Source organism: Oryzias melastigma, linkage group LG5 (assembly GCF_002922805.2).
Source record: "Oryzias melastigma strain HK-1 linkage group LG5, ASM292280v2, whole genome shotgun sequence".
Classification (NCBI taxonomy): Eukaryota; Metazoa; Chordata; class Actinopteri; order Beloniformes; family Adrianichthyidae; genus Oryzias; species Oryzias melastigma.
This window is the reverse complement of record NC_050516.1, coordinates 9,036,220-9,044,808: the sequence shown is the minus strand read 5'-3', so window position 1 is coordinate 9,044,808 and position 8,589 is coordinate 9,036,220. Positions and strand designations below refer to the sequence as shown.

At 38.9% G+C, this 8,589-nt stretch overlaps 1 long non-coding RNA gene across 1 annotated transcript in view; it reads right to left on the bottom strand.

Annotated features, from left to right (window-relative positions):
• The window catches only part of LOC112145631, an 8,454-nt gene extending 2,058 nt beyond the window's left edge, over window positions 1-6,396 (bottom strand). The window contains exons 1-2 of the long non-coding RNA XR_002919106.2: window positions 6,345-6,396; window positions 6,104-6,225 (exon numbers count right to left, since the gene is read on the bottom strand). This is a non-coding gene — a long non-coding RNA (uncharacterized LOC112145631). The remainder of the gene's footprint in view (window positions 1-6,103; window positions 6,226-6,344) is intronic.
• Window positions 6,397-8,589: the final 2,193 nt, after the last annotated feature.

Sequence of the window (8,589 nt, the reverse complement as noted above, 5' to 3'; positions counted from 1 at the left end):
TGTTTTTATCATGTTATTTGTTAATATTTATTGACCTTTTTATATCATTGTAAAATGCCTTATTATTTCTGAGTGTATTTGTAACGGGGGTTACACACATTTTTAAGACCAACTTTAGTTGTATACTGTAAAAAGTGAAACGTTGTGTCAAATAACTAAAGCTCTGTAAGTTGTTACATTTGAAAATATTAGTTTTTATCCCATTAAGTATCTAAGTTGAGTAAAACATTAACTTAAAAATGTAATTTGATGAAAACTAGTACTTGTAAATGTAACAAATTACAGAAATATTGTTAATTGATCCAATGTTTCACTTTTTTCAGAGTACGTACAGAACGAGTGGCGGTTGAATGTCTACTAGCGGCTAAACCAGGTCATATTTTGACCAAACAGGGACTCGGATTTGGTAGTGAAGCGGTGGAACGCAGCAAACTTAGAGAATAACACCAGGTTTACACTGGATGCAGAAGCACTGTGAAGCGGCGCGGAACAGAGGCCGCTTCCATTCAGCCGCATCATTTAACCATAGGTTATATGGTGCGGTCCACAACAGACGCAGAGTGCCGCAGTCCTCAGCGATCGTTTCTGTCAGGAATTATGGTGAAGGACCCAAACGCAGGAGACAAGACTTGGTGGAGGAAACTTAAACGTGTACTAAATAAACTCAAACATGACAAAACTATGGGAGAACGAACCAGTGACATAGCAGAGCAGATGACCTGAGGAACTGAAAGCCAGACACTGAGGATAATTAACTGAAATGAAGACCGCGGTGGATCATGACAAGCCTGGAACTGATGTGAGTGAGAGAGAGCTTAAAACAGAACATGACCAAAACCCTTAACATAACTAATAACCACCAAACCAAAGTCCACAATCCTCACAGTACCCCTCCCCGAAAAGGGCAGACCCCAGATGCCCAAAAAACAAAACACTTGGCATGAGGGGACACGGAGAAACAAAACAAAAACAAGTCTAAAAAAATTCTGGGTTCTGCAGTCCGACAGTGAGGGCCATCAGAACCTTCCTCAGGAACAGGGGTGAGGAGGAGCAGTCCCAGCGACCCCCCTAGCGGAACAGGAAACCCAGCCAAGGGGGGTGAGCGGCGACCATCCTCAGGAACAGGAAGGATGGTCCTGACGATCCCCCTCAGGAAGAGATTTGGTGAACACGGCATGACGGGACTTCATGATTCTATGCTTAGGTTTTGTCATGTTGTTTTCCCGTCAGTCTTACCATGTTCAGGTTAAATCATCACAGTTGTCTTCATTTAGTTAATCAACCGCGGTGTATTTAAGTGTCTGGTTTTCAGTTCCTCGGTGTCAGGTCATTTGGGGCCCGTTTTAAGAAGCGTTCGTGAACTCTGAGATAAGGAAAACTCTGAGTTTCCGGTTTCAGAAACGGAGGTAACTTAAACCCGTGAAAGTGGGTTAACCCTTCCATTATCTTCAGGGTCCAGATGACTCCAACCACATATTGATGTGTGATTCCTTCGATGACAAATGTGGACAAAGGTGGACAGGATTTTATGTCTGCCATGGACATTAGTGAAACTCAAAAATCAATGATAAAAAAAAGTTCAGCGCACTGTCTTGTGGGGTCCAGATGACCCCACTTTTAATGTAAACAAGCCAAGGAGAGCGGAAGGGTTAAACCAACCTTGTCTCACGAAGCTGGTTAAGCTGAACTCAGAGTTCATCGCTATAGCAACAGACTCTGTGAACGTAACCTGGTCTGGAGCAGGTTTCATTCAGGAAACTCAGAGTTTTCTTAAAATGAAGGATGTTCAGACAGGACTTCCTCATCAACATTTTGAGAACTTTCACATTAGAGACTGCACGTTATATTTCCTCTCTCTGTTTTACCGCTGCAGCTGTGTTGCTTTTCTTGGGGAAAATGTGCTTGTAGTCGACATGCTTGTATGAGCACAATGATTTCTGTCACTGTGAAGTTTGATGCCCTATTGGTGTTTGTTCCCGTTGCCATGGTGAATCGTGCTGTCATTGATCAGGGCTTTTTATGGTTGCGACGCTCGCACCTGATTCTGGTTCCAACAACTCAAAGTTGACCGAATCAACTCTTTTCAGCTGTTCTGAAACCGAAAACTCTACGTTTGCAAACTTTGAGTCAGTGAACTCTGAGTTCAGGTTTGAACTCTGAATTTGTTAAACCGGCTTCTTGAAAAGTCTCCTGCGTTTGGGTCCTTCATCCACCTTTTTCTGACAGTTTTGGCGTCTGGTCTATTTTTTGTGCTAGCTGTGAGTGATCCGCGTCAATCCTGGCAGGAAGTTACACCAAGACTTGAGAAAATCTGGTCAATTTTCCAAATATAACCAAGTTTTCACAATAAAATACCACTATTGGCAAATGAGATCATAGTTTGTATCTAAAGAGACTGTAGAGATGAAAATGAACACACAAACAACACCAAAAAAACAAAGACACATAGATCAATGCAGTGGGCCGACTGCGGAGGGGGGGTGTGGTTTTTGGTGTCTAAAAAACACAACCAACGAGAAAGAGGCAGAGAGCAGTTGGCGACAAGTCAGTATGGACAACGTCAATTAACTGTAGAAGCTCTAAATAACCACAGCTGAGCAGAAGCGTCTGTCGACCCTCACAAAAATACACGTCTGGAGTGAACTGGAGGTGAAGCGGATTCCACGCGTTCTCCACGCACACGTTCGGTGTGAGCCCGGCGTAACTGGTTTATCTGGTGAACTCAGACACGGCAACAAGCCTGACGATGTCTGCGTTTCTTTTTTTTTAACAAGTAAGGGATAATGCCCGACAAAGTTGGGCATTATCGGTTTCTCCTGTGAAGTGCATTAATTTCTGATAATTCCCCCTTCAAAGGGCCTTATCCCACTTATACAATGGTCACTTACAAAAAAATTAACATTCAATCAAAACTTAGCACTTTTTAAAAAAGAAAAATTACATTTAGATAACTTTTTCACAAAAACTGAATATTTGATATGTGTGGACAACACGCCACTGAACTGACCGATTTCACCAGCAGCAGCAAAGGAAACAATATAAACTCTTATTGTCGCAATGTTAAATAAAGCTTGAGTTCAGAGAGAAAGTTCACCTCTTACCGCATCTTTTTGTCCAGATGATAATGGAAAAAGTTCCTTTAGAACAGAGGTGTCAAACTCAATCACACAAGGGGCCAAAATCCAAAACACACCTTAAGTCACGGACCGAACAGGATAAACATTTATTGAACAAACTAAAACTACATTTTTAAAACTTTAAAACCGGAACTTCTTAACATATTTTTGATTAGATATATAGCATTACTTCTGATAATACTAGTGTGAATGCTAGTGCTCATAGCTGAAGATGCTGAAATTGATAGCTAAAAATGATGAAGGGCCGGGTATGATTACCTGAAGGACCGGATCCGGCCTTGACTTTGACATAAGTGTTTTAAAGAAACCAGTAACACAGAACATTTGGCCAATGTGAGCAGAACTTCTTGTTTAGATGTGCATTATCCCTGTGGATTATCCCTTTTTAATCCACACTCAGCAGCCAATCAGAACTGAGAATTCAGCTGGACCATAGTATAAATAAAGATAAACCAAGGCCATTCTCTAGACACGATGATAATCCAATATTCACCATTGCATGGGCGCTGGCAATGGACTGAACCATTTTGTGTACAAATCATGAGTTTTTTCACTGCTTTGACATTTTTCTTGCAGCTGTAGGTACATGCTCTTTTATCAGGTACTGATAGTCCAGTGTGAACATTATGGGCTAAGAGGGGTCAATATTGTGCATTCAGTGTGTTCAAGAACGCCTGTCACATGCCCGACGTGACCGCAGCATTATGCCCAAAAAAATCAAAGAAGAAAAATTTATGTTTTTGATTCTTTTTGAATTACTTCTTTGTTTTAGTGAACAACCGTCTTCCCTTCTTTGCATCTTCATCTCCATAATCAGCTTTCTTCCAGCCCACGTATCCTCTCTTTGGTCTTTGTCTGGGTCTCTTTCCTCCAACTTCAGCATCTCTGAACATCTAACATGAGAATCTGATGGATTCCTTCCTGATGCTATCATCATCACTTCCAAAGAAAACGGTAACATCTTCAGCGTTGCATCAACCGTCTCGTGTAAATCCCTCAACATCTGGTAGTTCTCCACCTTCCCTTTATACTTGCTGAAACTCTTTTGTCACACATCTGTCACACCTGTTCCAACTCGCTCGCTCGCACCTTCTCACCTTGTTTCCACACATTTTCTGCTGCTTTTAATAGAAGTACTTTAAAGTCTAAGTACTTTAAATCCTCAACCTTCAGAACCTTTAAGCTCCACTTAAGTTCCTCTTATTCGTGAAGGTTTTCTGTATTTCTGCACCAAACTTTCCTCTCGTTCTGCCTGCTCTCACTAAAGATGACGCCATCTGCAGACATCATAGCGTGAAAGATAATTCCTTTTTTTCATATTTTTGTCCCATTACCAATCACAGCTAAATGTCTTTGTTTTTAGTGATATTCTCCATTTCAATTCTGCACACTTTATTCTGGAAAATCCTTCTTCTGAGTTCATAAACGAAGGAGCTGCATCTCAGTGATGAAAATGTCATTAAAAGAACCAAACAGTCTCCTCTTCAGGGCAGCATGAAGTGAATGTGGTGTCACCATATTACAAACAAAAGTCACAGTTTTGAGATCAAAACTTCCTAAATTGCAAACAAAACGTAAAGTTTTAAGACAAATTTGCAAATTGTGACTCTTCACCTTTAAGAACAATGCTAACAATGTAATTTATTATCACAGTATTTAGTTGACTTAAGCACATATTTTAATTAAAACTACATAAAAGCATCTACTTGTTATAATGATAGAAAGTGGCATGTCTGGATTGGTTTTCTTGCATTTTTAATTCAGGTGAAACTGCTGCAATAAGAGGATCTTATTTGACACAAAGTGTATTTAATTTTGAAAGGAACTTGTGTGTGCTGTTGTCAAAAGTAAAGAAGTTAAAGTTGTTATTTTAAAGAAAAATATAACTTGTTAGAAATATATATATTTTTTAAATATTTGAAAGCTACATTTTATAAACAAAGGGTTTAACAGACACATAAAGTTAAGTACATTTTTTAAAAGATGAAGTGGGATTTGGCGGCTCTTGGTGGGTTTTGGTTTGTAAGAAATTGGACCAAATGACTCTTTGGGTGTGAAAGGATACAGACTCCTGATCTAGACCAATCAGTGGATGTTTGGAGGCACATATGTCGCGTTAAACTAAAACTTACAAACACAAAATCAAAGATAGGGAGAAAGTGAGATGAGACACTACGCATCTGAAAATGTTTGTGCGGCAAACCCAAAAATATTTTTTGAAAGAAAAAAAAGGTTATGAAGGCAAATATTTTATATTTTAATTTGCAAATTGTAAAGTTGTATTCTTAAAACTTTTATTTGCAATTTAGAAAATGTTGATCTCCAAACTGTGACTTTAGCTTGCAATTCAGTGGCACAAAAATCACTTCATAGAGCAGCTGCAGCTTCATGAACGCTCAGTTTCTGTCTGTGACGGGGGGCCAGCCACAAAGCGAGGGATGCTCGTGCAGCTCAGACTGAAAAAACAAATTAATGTAACAGTAAAAGAGTGAATGATGGATGCTGGACCGCAGTGACTCAGCTCTGTCGAGGGCCAGCTTTTCCATGACAGGCGAGCCGCCTGCATGACGAAGACAAACGGCCCGGCAATGAAGGAAAATGAGGATTTTATCACCCATTTTCCTTTCGCACAGTTTCAGCCCTCTGCTCCCTAAATTGCTTGTGTGTGTTTGTGTGTGTGCCACTCTGGGTTGAAAGTTAACCAAATGTGCACCTTCATGTCAGGTTGGCTTATGTTTGGAGCCGGGCCCAAGGGTGCAGTTTAAAGAATCGCTCACACAGTCGGAGACTTGTGGAGAAATGCCCAAGGTCTAGAACAACTGTGACCCGGGGGTCTCTGTGTGAGTCGGTGTGAGGTTGTGTGTGTGCAGTCTTTACAAGGACATTCATCTCATCCTCAGATGTAATTACGCTGCCTCAGGTGCTGTAAGGTAGAGCCGCCCCACTCCCTCTTCCCCAAATCTCACCTCGTCTTCTTCTCATCCAGGCAAAAAAAGCCGATCCGACTTTTTCCATCCTTGGAAGTCATTATGGGATTAACTCATTCCTGGAGTAGGAATCTGGTCCTCCATGACGGCGCTCTCCCCGCCTGTAAGGCATGATCAGGCAGTAGATCTGAAGTGGGAAAAATTTCTCTCCTCTTCACATTTAATCAAAAGTGTAAGGAAAAAAGGCTTAAAAACAAATTAACCAGAAGAGTTGCATTACCTTCGATAATGCTAGTGTGAATGTTTTTGCTGAAAATAGTCACTAAAGATGCTGAAGCATTTTGCTGAAAATGGTGACACAATTTACTTTAATTGCTGAAGGGATTTCCTGAAAATGTAAAAGCTATTTGAAATATGTTAAATTTGCTAAAAGACTGGAAATCTTGTTAAGGAACTATGAAAGAGCGCCCAAGTTGACCTAAATATTAGTAAAATTGCTTAAAAATTCCTAATACTAGCCAATTTTGCAAAAAATATTTAGTGAGTTGCTTAAATAGGAGGTAAGCTCCAAATTAGCCCTAAAATCCTCAGTAGATGCCATATTAGCCAAAAAGCTAGCTCATTGCCTTAACGATAAACTCCAAAATAACCTATAATTCCTCAGTAAACTAAATCAGTCAAAAAAGTTAGCATGTTGCTAAAATGGAAGCTAAAATCTAAATTAGCCTAAAAAAAATCCCCAGAAGATGACAAGTTATCCGAAAACGTTAGCATGTGGCTAAAATAGAAGCTAAACTCAAAATCAGCATTAAAACAAAATCCCAGTAGAGGCAAAATTAGCCAAAAAAAAAGCTAGCTCATTGCCTTGTAGATAAACTCCAAAAAAGCCTAAAATTCCTCAGTAAACTTATATACCGAGTAGATAATAAATTAGCCAAAAACATTAGCACGTTGCTCAAAAATTAGATTAAATCTAAATTAGCATGAAAAAACCTCAACAGAGCCCAAATTTGCCAAAAAAGGTCGCTCATTGCTTAAATACTATAGCTAAACTCCAAAATAGCCTAAAATTCCTTAGTAAACTAAATTCATCAAAAAAGTTAGCATATTGCTAAAATGGAAGCTAAAATCTAAATTAGCCAAAAAATCCCAGTAGATAAGTTATCCAAAAACGTTAGCATGTTGCTAAAATATTAGCCAAAATCCAAATCAGCATAAAAAAACTCTCAGTAGAGGATTAGCCAAAAAAAGCTAGCACATTAATTTAATACCAACTAGACTCCAATATAGACAAAAATCTCTTAGTAAACTAAATTAGTCTGAAACACTCGCATGTTGCTAAAAGAGAAGCTACACTTTAAATTAACCTAAAAAAAACTCCAGTAAATAAAAAAAATGCCAAAAAACATTAGCATGTTGCTAAAATAGAAGCTACACTTTAAATTAACCTAAAAAAGCTCCAGTAAATAAAAAAAATGCCAAAAAACATTAGCATGTTGCTAAAATAGAAGCTAAACTCTAAATTGGCCTATAAATCCCCAGTAGATAAAAAATTAGCCATAAATTTTAACATGTTGCTAAAATAGAAGCTACACTCCAAATTTTTGAAAATGACTATAAAAGATAAAAGCATAGCCCATGAATATATTTAAAGGCTTGTTGCTAATCCACTCAAAATGTTGAAATTTGAAGACTTTCAGCCGTAAAAATAGAACAACGGGGTAATAAGTTACGTACAGATTAAAACATAAACTTCTAAAAACAATATTTTAAATATTTACAATAAAAAGTCTACAGGAAGTACCAAGTTAATAATTAGACCAATTAAAGCCAAAAATGTAAATAATAAATAAATAAATAATAAAAAAAAGTAAAAAAAATTAATGCTTACTAAACATTCACACTATAATGAAAATATGTAATATTTAGAATGAAAGAAGGTCATTTTAATCTGTAAGGTAATAGCTGCTAAACGCTTTAGTAACGATGACACCGCTGTTCCTGTCAGGGATCCGCAGCCTGGGGGGCAGGTGTAATATCATCACTTCCTGTTTGTGAAACCCCCCCCCCACAACAGGTGATAATGACACCTGCCAACCAACCTCCACTGTCACTCACTCTCAGAGAGGATTAGCAGTAACTATAGACCTGTTGGAGAAGCAGCAGGCTGAAGAGAATTCACAGGAAAATGTCAACCTGAGCCCCCCCATGACAAGAGTGTGTCCTCCATCGCCATGGATGTTGCTAAGACTTTTCCCGTCATGATTGGTGTGGTAGAAAAGACAGTCGGCGATGTGTCTGTTGTGTCACATCATGTGTCTGTTGATAGAAGACTGTTTCGTGAAGCTCTGTTAATGTGGAAAAATGACCCAGAATGCTCTTCTCCTTACAAATGTGCAGCTGTCTTCAGTCCTGCCTGAGGGCATTTTAACTACACACAAACACACAAAGTTCTATCTTCTGGATCTGGGATTCTTTTCCTCAGAAATTGGGGGCATGTGGCAGCTCTTTGTTATAAATAGGCC